Below are 14,132 nucleotides of genomic sequence, written 5' to 3'. Positions count from 1 at the left end.
ATGAATCTATTTAAGAAAAATCAACTTTGAATTAAAATGCCAAACTTGCCAGTTCATCACAAAGTCTGTAATTTAGCCTCCTACAGCAATAACTGATGGTCAAACTCCATAATCATCTTATAGAGAAATCACTGTTGATGTAACCATAAGTTCCACATATTGAAGAATAACAAATTATGGCATGAACGATAAATATAAGGAATAATGTATAAATAGCAAAAGTACACAAAATGAACACGGAGAAAGCTGTAAAAACATGTGCTGAACCAAAAGTTGTATCTTTGCTGTGGTAATGGTTGAGGGAAGACTTGTTTTTTTCCTCTATACACCTTGACATATTAAACTAAGCATGCAGTGTTTTTAATTTAAAAGCAAATAAAACAGAATTAAAGTATAAAATGCTTTTATTCACACAACTGTACATTTTTAAAAGGTGAAATTTTACAATATTTACTCTTATTAGTCCGTTGAGCTTATTGACTCTCAGCTAAATGACTCTCAGTAGAATTCAAATACTTTCAATGACTGTCATTTGGAATCATGAAATGAAGTTTTAAATATATTCAAACTTTTAAATTCAATATTTAAGATGTACAAAAGCATTTCCCATTGCTTGCCACCACGCCTAGTGGATATTTAAGCTTTCATTTTCATTCAATCCAAACACATTTAATTCTGTGTAAAATGTAATCCTTGGTCACTTATTTCTTAGAGATCACAGCTACCATTCCCTGCTCCACAGCCGCATATGTTACAAAGACCATCCACCACAGACAGTTACAATGTATTAAAACCAAGGCTTATTTTATTTTAAGCCTATCTCACTTTAACCCAAAGGTTTATTGAACACCAACTATGTCCAAAGCCCCATGCTAGGTCATGTGGGAAATACACATACAGGAAAGTAAAGTCCTTGCACTGAGTCATTTGCAGCACAGTCGGGGAGATCAAGAAATGCACTAGGAAAAGTTCACAATTCAAAGAAATACAGTAAGTCTCCTACCTACAAATCTTCAAGTTGAGAACTTACAAAGATGTGAATGGGCATTTGGTTCCAAAAAGGAATCAGAACCCGTGACATCAACGTCAAGCATGAGTGAAGCTGCAGCTTGCCCCCATCTCCTATGGCTGACCATCCTCAGCTCTGCCGTTCCCCACCTCTCTGAACTTCAGTTGACCTTGTATGCCAGCTGTCGCACGGTATTACTCTTCTTTTCAAGGTAAGATTTAAAATGCTTTATATTTTGTGTTTGTTTTTTAGGCTATTGTGTGAAAAATATAAACCTATTACAGTACAATACTATATAGGTGACGGTGTTAGGTGGGCACCTAGGCTAACTTCATTGGACTTATGAACAAATTGGGCTTAAGAATGAGCTCTTGGAACATAACTTGTTTGTATGTAGGGGACTCACTATACACCGGTTGTGAAAAGAGCAGTTTATAAGAGTTCAGAATGAGGAAAGATTGGTAGGACCTATAAGAGTTTAAAAGAGTCTATGGGATATGAACTGCAGCCCCTGCTGTGACACATTATAATTTTTCCTAAATGGCCACAGAAGTATTTCTAAACCCACATGTTCTTCTAGAATCCCACAGATCTCCATCAAGAAATGGATGCTATTACCCTCCACTGGAACCCAGGCAGGCTTGTGATTGCTTCAACCAATAGAACACAGCAGAAATCATGCCATGTGACTTCTGAGGTTAGCTTATGAGCAAGGACACAGCTTCCACAGGGCTTTCTCCTTGGGAGGGAGCCACCATGAAAAAGTCAGCGGATCTGCATGAGAAAAACCAGCTTCTGTAGGGTAGTCACAGGGAGAGGCCACATGAGAGACCCACGTATAGAGGAAGTGAGCCCCTCGCCAACATCAACACTACCCTTAAGCCTTAAACTTGTGGTCAAAGGAGCTCCAGATGACTCAGCCCAAGGCCCCAGACATTGTAGACCACAGACAACTTTGTTCCTGTAACGTGTTCAAATTCCAAAGTTAAGATTTGATGAGGATGGCAAATGTTAACTGACACCACTCAATCCACAGATAATTCATGACAAAGCCATAAAGGTGGAAACACTGAGAATCCAATAGGGTGGGAAGAGGAGGAGAGATGGCTGCAGGGTGCAGCAGCAGGGATACACTATATGGCTGGAAAAAAATTATCAGTAAACAATCAGGGGATAGGCTGTAAAGTAAGACAGGTGGCCACACATGGTGATGTATCTTGAGTTAAGCTCATGTGATTCTAAAATTTCAGGATTTATTGTGAAGACACTAGAAAGCTATGAAGAGTGGGTGCTGAATCAGCAGAGGAAGACTGGGAGAGATGCACTGCTTTAGACAGATTCTCCTGGAGAGGTGCAAATGGCAATCGGAAGGAAAAAGGCAGTTTCCAAGTGAGGAGAATGCAGCTTGCGACAAGCTTCACTGCAGCGAAGCGGCACTAGGAAGGGGACCCCAGAGACAAGTCAGTAAGCACCAGAGGCTGGTGGTATAAGGGAGGTGATTTACTTTAAAATGTAATCTTCCCTCTTTTATAGCTTCTTTTTTAAATAGTTAAGATCTGTGCATATTTCAACACACAGTTCTTGACCATATGTTCATGAATGTAGCCTCTGTGTCTGGGGCTAGAGTGTGAGCTCTGTGTCTCTCTCCCTGTCTCTGTCTCTCCACGCGTCTCTCTCACACATACATGCAAACACGCACTCACAAATCATCACACAAAGTTGTGAGCACTGATTCCTAATTTCAAGCACAAAGAAAAGTTACTGCTAATTTTAGGACACCATAGTGAATGCTAATTGATATTATTATACTTATGTCTAACTAGATGTCATATGTTTAGACATGTATGACATATTTATATTAACGTGGTAACAGGAATCAATAAAAAGTGATTCTCTAACCAACACACAGTTAGAGAATCAAGTATGTAATGCATTTCAGTATGAAGGGGACAAGACAAATGTTAATCTTCAAGAAATTTAGGTCATATTAACATGTAAGTGATTAATTCACTCTACATGTAATTTAACAAAGATCTTGAATCTTTATGTGGAAAATTATGTAAGAAAACAACGACTTAATAGATATTTCAATTTGTAGAACGGGAAAATAAGCAGAGATGACAGTAACCAAATTCCGAATGTAAACCAAATTTTAGGTCATGAAAGCTAAACGTTGATAGTCATTGAAGATACCTTAATGAAATTATGAGAAATTAGAATTTATTAATTAGAATTAATTTAATTAATTAGAATCCAACAAATCAGAACATTTTCCTTTATAAAAATAGCCACAATATGATGAGGTCATTTAAGACATAATAGTATTCTCTTTAAATTTGGTCAATAAAGACAATTATGTAAAGAGCTTTAGGAAATTGTGATAGGATATAATTTTATTACAATGAATAAACTAGAGCAGGTTTCAATTAAAGGTAGATAATCCTTGCTTTACTTTATTTTTTCACTCTTAGGGAGTTTATGTTATACTTCAGTCTTAATGTTATTTTAATGTCTAAAGTTTAACTGTTATTTAAACAATAATAGAACTGTTCCTTTACAGTACTATTTTGACATTTTAACAAAACCTTTCTACGTCTGGTTTGAATTAGCATATTTTTAAGATTTTGCTGTGACTTTTCATTTAAGATCATAAGAATTCCCATCATTTGGTTAGTACCAGGATTTTCCATTATCTGGCCATTGTGTGAGAGTAGCCATATCTCTACTGCCAACCAAACAGGGTATACCATGGTGAATTAATTTCATGGGTATCCAAATTTTGATACGGATTCAGTCACAATATTTGTGCAACAATTTGCAAGCACTTAAAGATATGCAAAGGGTCACATAATTAGAATGCAACAGACATATACTTAGAGATTTTATTTTACTTGCTACTAACTCTATCATGGGGTGATTATACCTGGACACTCCTTGTGTGCATGCTCAATCACTCAGTTGTGTTGGACTCTTTGCAATCCTATGGACTGTGGCCATGGGGATGGTCTTGATCCCTGTCTCCTGTCCAATGTCACAAACCTCCGTCCATAGTTCATCAGGCATTCTGTCTATCAGATCTGGTCCCTTAAATCTATTTCTCACTTCCACTGTATAATCATAATGGATTTGATTTAGGTCATACCTGAATGGTCTAGTGGTTTTCCCTACTTTCTTCAATTTAAGTCTGAATTTGTCAATAAGGAGTTCATGATCTGAGCCACAGTCAGCTCCCAGTCTTGTTTTTACTGACTGTATAGAGCTTCTCCATATTTGACTGCAAAGAATATAGTCAGTCTGATTTCGGTGTTGACCATCTGGTGATGTCCATGTGTAGAGTCTTCTCTTGTGTTGTTGGAATAGGGTTTTTGCTATGACCTGTGTGTTCTCTTGGCAAAACTATTGCCAGGAGCCATATCAATAACCTCAGATATGCAGTGACACCACCCTTAAGCAGAAAGCAAAGAGGAACTAAAGAGCTTCTTGATAAAAGTGAAAGAGGAGAGTGAAAAAGTTGGCTTAAAGCTCAACATTAAGAAAACCAAGATCATGGCATCTGGTCCCATCACTTCATGGCAAATAGATGGGGAAACAGTGGAAACAGCGTCAGACTTTATTTCGGGGGGGCTCCAAAATCACTGCAAATGGTGACTGTAGCCATGAAATTAAAAGACGCTTACGTCTTGGAAGGAAAGTTATGAACGACCTAGACAGCATATTAAAAAGCAGAGACATTACTTTGCCAACAAAGGTCTATCTAGTCAAGGCTATGGTTTTTCCAGTGGTCATGTATGGATGTGAGAGTTGGACTGTGAAGAAGCCGAAGAACTGATGCTTTTGAACTGTGGTGTTAGAGAAGACTCTTGAGAGTCCCTTGGACCGCAAGGAGATCCAACCAGTCCATCCTAAAGGAGATCAGTCCTGGGTGTTCATTGGAAGGACTGATGCTAAAGCTGAAACTCCAGTACTTTGGCCACCTCATGCGAAGAGTTGACTCATTGGAAAAGACCCTGATGCTGGGAGGGATTGGGAGCAGGAGGAGAAGGGGACGACAGAGGATGAGATGACTGGATGGCATCACTGACTTGATGGACATGAGTTTGAGTGAACTCGGAGTTGGTGATGGACAGGGAGGCCCGGCGTGCTGTGATTCATGGGGTCGCAAAGAGCCGGACACTACTGCACCTCCTGTGTCTCCTGCATTGGCAGGCAGAATCCTTATCATTGAGCCACCTGAGAAACCCTTCAGATACTCCACATTACACATATTTAGACTTCTTACTAATATTTTGTCATTATCTGAATACAATAATCTCTCCTAAATACTTATACCTTGAATGTGTTCTCTAGACAACAGCAACGGCTAAAGTATAGTTTGAGCATTGTTCAGTGCACGTTCAAATTTCCTAAGAGTATTGGAATTTCAAGATAATGCATATGAGTATACATTTTGCAAACAGACTATAAAATTTGTCGTTGGGGAATACAGAATTTAATTTTAAAATATCATAAAACCTTTAAAATGAACTTTTAAAATGCCTTCCAATTTTTGAATATTGACATTTCAAAAGGTTATACACTTACAATATATTTAATACTATAGCATTAAAAATGAAGCAGATGCAGACCATACACATATTATACATCAGCCAGTAGTGGAAGATATGTGTGTGCGTGTGTGTGTACATATCAAAAATGCAAAATAATATAAATACCATGTGATCTGAAGTTGTATGAAACACATAAGGAAATATTGTTCTTTGCAACCTATACTAGAATAATGACCAATATTTAAGCTAACCCTTATCTAGGCAAAGTGTAAATAACTCAGGAGCCTTTGTTTAAAGGAGCAAGATATTTTTTTAAAGGAGAAAAGGTCTTTTTTTTAAGGAGCAAAATCTAATCACTGGTGAACTTTTTTTCTCTTCCTAGAACAAGTACAATTACAAATATATCACACTGTAAAGTTCTGTAAGTACCAAAGCAGCATTTACTATAAAATTTTTATGTGATGGTCTCATACACATTTAGTTCAGTTCAGCTCAGTCGCTCAGTCATGTCCGACTCTTTGCGAGCCCAGGAATAGCAGCACACCAGGCCTCCCTGTCCATCAGCATCTCCCGGAGTTCACTCAGATTCACGTCCATCGAGTCCGTGATGCCATCCAGCCATCTCATCCTCTGTCGTCCCCTTCTCCTCCTGCCCCCAATCCCTCCCAGCATCAGAGTCTTTTCCAATGAGTCAACTCTTTGCATGAGGTGGCCAAAGTACTGGAGTTTCAGCTTTAGCATCATTCCTTCCAAAAGAAATCCCAGGGTTGATCTCCTTCAGAATGGACTGGTTGGATCTCCTTGCAGTCCAAGGGATTCTCAAGAGTCTTCTCCAACACCACAGGTCAAACGGATCAATTCTACGGTGCTCAGCCTTCTTCGCAGTCCAACTCTCACATCCATACATGACCACTGGAGAAACCATAGCCTTGACTAGACTGACCTTTGCTGGCAAAGTAACGTCTCTGCTTTTGAATATGCTATCTAGATTGGTCATAACTTTTCTTCCAAGGAGTAAGCGTCTTTAATTTCATGGCTGCAGTCACCATCTGCAGTGATTTTGGAGCCCCCAAAAATAAAGTCTGACACTGTTTCCACTGCTTCCCCATCTATTTCCCATGAAGTGATGGGATCGGATGCCATGATCTTTGTTTTCTGAATGATACATACTACTTTTATCTTTATTAATTTTAACTCAGTAAGAGGTGAGTCATTAAGGACACTGCAAACTTCCTGAGTGGAGTTGAGTTATTTTGCATCTTTAATATTATTCAGTGCATCAAGGTGGCTCTGGAGAAGATGAGGTAATTGTATTGTGTGATGGAGCAGAATTACTTAGAGTTGAAGTTAGTACTGTTTTTAAATGGCAAATGTGTTTAGAGTAGAATATAAAATTCATGTAAGAAAAGAAAGGTAAGATACTCCCTCTTTATAGAATTATCTGCAAAATTATATAACTTAGCCACTTTTTGTACCACTGGATCTTGTAACCTAAATATAAAATTCTGCTTTGTCTCCTCTCCTCTCTGCCCTGGTGGTCCAGGCAATAGGACCAAGGCAAGCATCATCAATGGTGAGCTTTAACCACTTTTTCTCCCTTTCCTCCACTCACTTGCTAAAGAGCTCAAATTATTTCCCTCCCCTGCCATCAAATGGGGCTTCCTAGGTGGCACTGTGGCAAATAATCCATCTGCCAGTGCAGGAGACACAGGTCCAATCCCTGGGTCACGAAGATCCCCTGGAGAAGGAAATGGCAACTCTCTCCAGTATTCTTGCCTGGAAAATTCCATGGACAGAGAAGCCTGGCAGCCTACAGTCCATGGGGTCGCACAGAGTCAGACACGACACTTACACCATCTAACAAGAGTCCTGCACCTGATTCCTCGTCATCATGAATGAAGTAAAAGGAGGAAGGTGAGAAGAGGTAGGAGAAAGAAAATGAGATAGCCAGGAAAACCTAAGTAATTTAGAACGTCATGAAGTTGAGAGGGAAGAGATAGGTCCAGGAGCTATGTTTTGGTGGTAATATTTCATACTGGAGTACAGCCGATTTACAATGTTTTGTTAGGTTTACAAAAAACTGATTCCATTATATATATATGTGTATATATACGTGTGTATATATATATATATATATATATATATACACACATACATACATACATATATGTGTACATATATATATTCTCTTCCAAATCCTTTTCCCATTTAGGTTATTACAAAATAATGAGTAGATTTCCCTATGCTATACAGTAGGTCCTTGTTGATTATTTTATATATAGGAGTGTGTGGATGTTAATCCCAAAATCTTAATTTTACTCGTGTGAACCAGGCACACTTTCTTACTTGAACAACACTGTGTTCTCCAAGAATATTGGTGTAAATACTGACATATGTTTAATATCTATAAAATATATTATATAAAATAAAATAACAACAAATACCCAATAGTTGTCATTTAGTAACTGGCACCCCACTCCAGTACTCTTGCCTGGAAAATCCCATGGACGGAGGAGCCTGGTGGGCTGCAGTCCATGAGGTCGCTAAAAGTTGGACACGACTGAGTGACTTCACTTTCACTTTTCACTTTCATGCATTGGAGAAGGAAATGACAACCCATAAGAGTGTTCTTGCCTGGAGAATCCCAAGGAGAGGGGAGCCTGGTGGGCTGCTGTCTATGGGGTCGCACAGAGTCAGACATGACTGAAGCAACTCAGCAGCAGCAGCAGCAGCAGCTAAGCCATATCTGACTCTTTGTGACCCTGTGGACTACACAGTCCAGGCTCCTCCGTCCTCTACTATCTCCTGGAGTTTGCTCAAGTTCATGTCCATTGAGTCAGTGATGTTATCTAACCATCTCATCCTCTGCTGCCCCCTTCTCCTTTTGCCCTCAATCTTTCCCAGTATCATGGTCTTTTCCAGTGAGTCAGTTTTTTGCATCAGGTGGTCCAAGTATTGGAGTTTCAGCTTTAGCATCAGTCCTTGTAATGAATATTCAGGGTTGATTTCCTCAACAATTGACTAGTTTGATCTCCTTGCTGTCCAAAGGACTCACAAGAGTCTTCTCCAACCCCACAATTCAAAAACATCAATTCTCTAGCACTCAGTCTCCATTATGGTCCAACTTTCACATCTGCACATGGCTACTGGAAAAACCATAGCTTTGACTAGATGGACTTTTGTTGGTAAAGTGATGTCTCTGCTTTTTAATGTGCTAAGCTTATCATAGCTTTTCTTCTAAGAAGCAAGTGTTTTTTAATTTCATGGCTGCAGTCACCATCTGCAGTGATTTCGGAGCCCAAGAAAATAAAATCTGTCACTGCTTCCATTTTTCTCCCCTTCTATTTGCCATGAAGTGATAGGACCAGATGCTATGATCTTAGTTTTTGAATGCTGAATTTGAAGCCAGCTTTTTCACTCTCCTCTTTGACCCTTATCAATAATAAAAAGTCTTGGTCATTGTTGCAAGATAAAATAACATTCTTTCTTTCTTTCTTTTAATGTGGCTATGACAGGTCTTAGTTGCAGCACGTGGCATCTAGTTGCCTGACCAGGGGTTGAACCCAGACCCCTTGTAGTAGAAACATGGAATCTTAACCACTCGACCACCAGGGAAGTCCTAAGACAGTTTTTCTTAATGAGATATCATTCTTTCTTTTTTCATCAGGTCAATATACTTCATCCTCTAATATTCATAATATATAACTCAAAAGCTCTTCTTAGATGTTCTCAACAGCCACTTGATTTGCACATCTGTTTTCCACCATAGTTCTCTGTGTATATCTATCTATCTATAGTCACTCTTACCAAAGTTTGTACAATTTATACTGATTTATGTATTTCTCCCCTGACTAAATTCTTTCTCTATGAAGACTTCACATAAAAGGGACATTTAATAATTGGTTGTTTAATTGAACTGAAATCTCTTCTCCTTGCCTTTTATTCTAGTTTACATCCAACTTGAGTTCAATCCACTTTGAATCATGATTCTTATTCTCTACCAATACTAAGAGTTTATTGATAGTTAATAACATTTTAATGATGAAGGCAAATATTTGCTTTATGCCAGTCTATAGGGCAGGTCATGTGTTGAGATGGATGCATTATTTCTTTAAGCACTTTTTAACTATCCAATGAGAGGGACTGTTTCTGTCAAAGAAGAAGTAGACAGAGATGGAAAAAATGAGAAAAATCACCCAGTAAGTGCAGGAGATGGGACGGACCCCAAACATGCTCTCTAATTCCTCCTGGATAAGTACATCCTCCTCATCCTCTAAATATCTTCTCTCTTCTCCTCTTGGTCATTGCAAAAGTTTTTCTGCATCATAATGTCAAGAGAAGAGTTCCTAGAAAGATCTTACCCTCAGGGTGAAGGGTTTTAGGAGTATTTGTTTTCGTTTAACCCAGTATCTCCTAAACTTGATTTATCACCAAAACTATTTGAGGTTCTTCAAGAAAAAAAAAAAAAAAGATTTCTTGAACTCATCTGCACAGAATCTGTTCTGAATCTGTTCAGTTGAGGACCAAGGAACCTGTTGTTCCTAAAAATTCTCAGAAGATGTCAGTCAGTCAGTCAGTTCAGTTGTTCAGTCGTGTCTGACTCTTTGCGACCCCGTGAATCACAGAAGGCCAGGCCTCCCTGTCCATCACCATTTCCCGGAGTTCACTCAAACTGACGTCCATCAAGTCAGTGATGCATCCAGTCATCTCATCCTCTGTCATCCCCTTCTCCTCCCGCCCCCAATCCCTCCCAGCATCAGAGTCTTTTCCAATGAGTCAACTCTTCGCATGATGGGCCAAAGTATTGGAGTTTCAGCTTTAGCATCATTCCTTCCAAAGAACATCCAGGGCGGATCTCCTTCAGAGTGGACTGGTTGGATCTCCTTGCAGTCCAAGGGACTCTCAAGAGTCCTCTCCAACACCACAGTTCAAAAGCAACAGCTTCAGCACTCAGCTTTCTTCACAGTCCAACTCTCACATCCATACATGACCACTGGAAAACCCATAGCCTACACTAGATGGACCTTTGTTGGCAAAGCAATGTCTCTGCTTTTCAATATGCTGTCTAGGTTGGTCATAACTTTCCTTCCAAGGAGTTAGCATCATTTAATGTCATGGCTGCAATCACCATCTACAGTGATTTTGGAGCCCAAAAAAATAAAGTCTGACACTGTTTTCACTGTTTCCCCATCTATTTCCCATGAAGTGATGGGACAGATGCCATGATCTTCTTTTTCTGAATGCTGAGCTTTAAGTCAACTTTTTCACTCTCCTCTTTCACTTTCATCAAGAGGCTTTCTAGCTCCTCTTCAGTTTCTGCCATAAGGGTGGTGTCATCTGCATATCTGAGGTTATTGATATTTCTCCTGGCAATCTTGATTCCAGCTTGTGTTTCTTCCAGTCCAGCGTTTCTCATGATGTACTCTGCATAGAAGTTAAATAAGCAGGGTGACAATATACAGCCTTAACGGACTCCTTTTCCTGTTTGGAACCAGTCTGTTGTTCCATGTCCAGTTCTAACTGTTGCTTCCTGACCTGCATACAAGTTTCTCAAGAGGCACGTCAGAAGATGTCAAGATATCAACAATTCTCGGAACCACAGTGGTTTCATTCTCAAAGACTGCCACTTAGGCTGGCAGGATCAAAAATCAATGCATCCAAGAGGCCCTCATTTCAATACTGGAAGCCTCACTTTATTTTTATTCAGAGGTGACTCCAGATTTTGTGGATCTGAAATTATTGCAATTTGGAAGGGAACCTTTTAAAAAAATCTCTAATGTTAGTAAATTTTACTAAAATACATGACTAGGAAATCAATCTTAAAAGAAGTCAATCCTGAATACTCACTAAATGGACTGATGCTGAACCTAAAGCTTCAATACTTTGACCACATGATGCCAAGAGCCATCTCATTGGAAAAGACCTTGATGCTGGGGAAGACTGAAGGCAGGAGGAGCAGGGGACGACAGAGGATGAGATGGTTGGATGTCATCACCGACTAGATGGACATGAGTTTGAGCAAGCTCGGGGAGATGGTGAAGGACAGGGAAGCCTGGTGTGCTGAAGTCCATGGGGTCATGGAAAGTCAGACATAACTGGGCAATTGAACAAAACAAGATCATATATGGAAATTCTAAATAAAGATACATTAAGGGTAAAATTAAAACAAATAACATTTTGGAGACTCCTAACATGGATGAAATTGCCTACCCTTGATCATAGCAACTCATCATCAAGGTAGTTAATCTATCTGAAATAAAGATTTCAGGGAGTTCTTTTCCTGAAGACTTGAGATCAATTTGGCATAAACTGATTCTTATTCTTAGTATAACCGAGAATATCTTATTCTTAGAATAACCATCAAATTTCTGGGTGAATTTATTTTTTATAAAGTCTTTGCTTAATATACCATTTTAAATTTTGCCAGGAAATATACTTATGGATCTATAACCCTCAGTAATATGCTTTGTGGAATAACTTCTTAGAAATATATTTGAAGGATTCCTTTTTACCCCATCATCACCCAGGCCAGCATTCAGATCTTCACGAAATGAGCAGACAGTATCAGAAGGTATTCACCTACTGTCTCCATTGGCCAGTGAGATATCCCTGATGGTAACACTTTTCCTTATACAGCAGGAGGGATGGATACAGGATGTGCCATTTCTTCAACACATGCTACATATTACTATACAAATGTAAATAACGTGGTTCCAGACCCTATAACTCAAAACTCAATTTGAGCAGTAACTCCACTTAAAGGTAACACATTCGTAAATTCAGTAATGAGGAAAAAATGGGACTAGAGCCCTTCCTGACAACTGTGGGTGAAAACACTTTACCCAGCCATGAACAGCTTTTAGACTGGGTCCTCTAGCCCTGTCTCATTCACAGACTCTTTCCACAAACCCCATATATCTTAGCCTCAGTAGCACAGAGGAAATCTTGGTCTGCTTGAAGAAGTAAGACAGTTTTAATAAATCACAGTCTTACAATAATAAACACAGGAAATCTCTGGAAAATTGAACATCTAGTTTTATTTTTTTTTCTACCCAATACCCTGTCTTGGCTGCTGCTGCTAAAATGGTCTGACACCATACTCACAAAACTTCTTAAGTCCAGAAGCCTAAAAACTAATTTGGGCTGGTGTATAATTTCCTGTGTTTCCTTATTTAACATCATCTCTGTGTTCTCAGGGCCTCTGTAGCGCCCTCTAAGGAAAGGAATGCACAAGCTTCTCAAGAGTGATCTGAGCGAATAGCATAATAACCCCACACTCTTCTACTGTGAATGCCTGCAAGCCATTTTCATCATAATCTATTAATGCCTACAAATACTAATTTTTAAATTATAAAATAAATCCAATCCACCCAATGGATCTGTGTGTTATAAACTGGGAGACCAATGCTCCAGACAGAGAAACCAGAATCACCTTATTCATTAACACCCCCCCACCCCCCCATCCCACCTCCCACTGCCGCTACTATTTCCTAAGGCAAATATAACAAATATGCATTAGTGATTCTTTGTTCAGGTCAGTTACTTTGGGGACCACCCTCCTGGTCTTCCCATGTCAAAACAAGTCTCAAAGTTCTCAGTATAATTTTCTTTTCATTCAACTGTGTTGTCTCTCATATATCATGACTTTGTGTTTGTTAATAACACTGTCAACGGTGTTATTTCTCATGCATGGGTGCAGAAATGCCTTTTAAAATATTGTGCCTAATTGTATTCATTCTGCTGCTGCTGCTGCTAAGTTGCTTCAGTCGTGTCCAACTCTGTGCGACCCCATAGACGGCAGCCCACCAGGCTCCCTCATCCCTGGGATTCTCCAGGCAAGAACACTGGAGTGGGTTGCCATTTCCTTCTCCAATGCATGAAAGCGAAAAGTGAAAGCGAAGTCGCTCAATCGTGTCTGACCCTTAGAGACCCCATGGACTGCAGCCTACCAGGCTCCTCCGTCCATGAGAGTTTCCAGGCAAGAGTACTGGAGTGGGGTGCCATTGCCTTCTCCTGTATTCATTCTGGATGACGTAAATGGAATTGTTCATCTATACTTACACTGCCTTCTGGAAGCCCCTCTGCCCACAGTGGAGAGCTATGCTGATAAGAGGGGAAGACTAGGTTGTTTGAGGGACATTATCTTACTGGCAAAAAGAAAGAGTTGTAGCAAAAGGGTTCTTAATACCTTGGCGAGCAATGCCATCAGGACAATAGCCTATAAGATCAAACTGCAATGATCTGGCCTCATATGGATCTGAAGATCCAGTAAGAAGAAGAGAAGACAGACCTTGAAAAGATTGAACAGACAACCTCTTGAACACAAACTGTGTAACATATTCTGATTACTAAGTTCTAGTTTATTACAGTTCACTTACAGATATCCACTTGGTTTGAGTGATTTTATTTCCATTACCCTTTTTAACTTTACAATTGGCTTATTATACAGATAATGCTATCAACCATATGTTATTCAACATCTGAGTTCAACAAAGAATTCAATGCAGTGTTTAATAGAGACAAAAAGCAGTGGATGGATGAATAAATGAATAGAAAGAATCTAAGGCATAAAGAAA

General features: G+C 39.4%; 1 protein-coding gene across 1 annotated transcript in view; it reads right to left on the bottom strand.

Moving 5' to 3' along the window:
- Nucleotides 1-14,132, bottom strand: part of HMGCLL1 (3-hydroxy-3-methylglutaryl-CoA lyase like 1) — a 194,720-nt gene that overhangs the window by 99,851 nt on the left and 80,737 nt on the right. The window lies entirely within an intron of this gene.

The sequence above is a fragment of the Ovis aries genome, chromosome 20, assembly GCF_016772045.2.
Source record: "Ovis aries strain OAR_USU_Benz2616 breed Rambouillet chromosome 20, ARS-UI_Ramb_v3.0, whole genome shotgun sequence".
Taxonomy (NCBI): domain Eukaryota; kingdom Metazoa; phylum Chordata; class Mammalia; order Artiodactyla; family Bovidae; genus Ovis; species Ovis aries.
The sequence above is the reverse complement of the archived record's forward strand: the minus strand, read 5'-3'. Positions and strand labels throughout refer to the sequence as shown.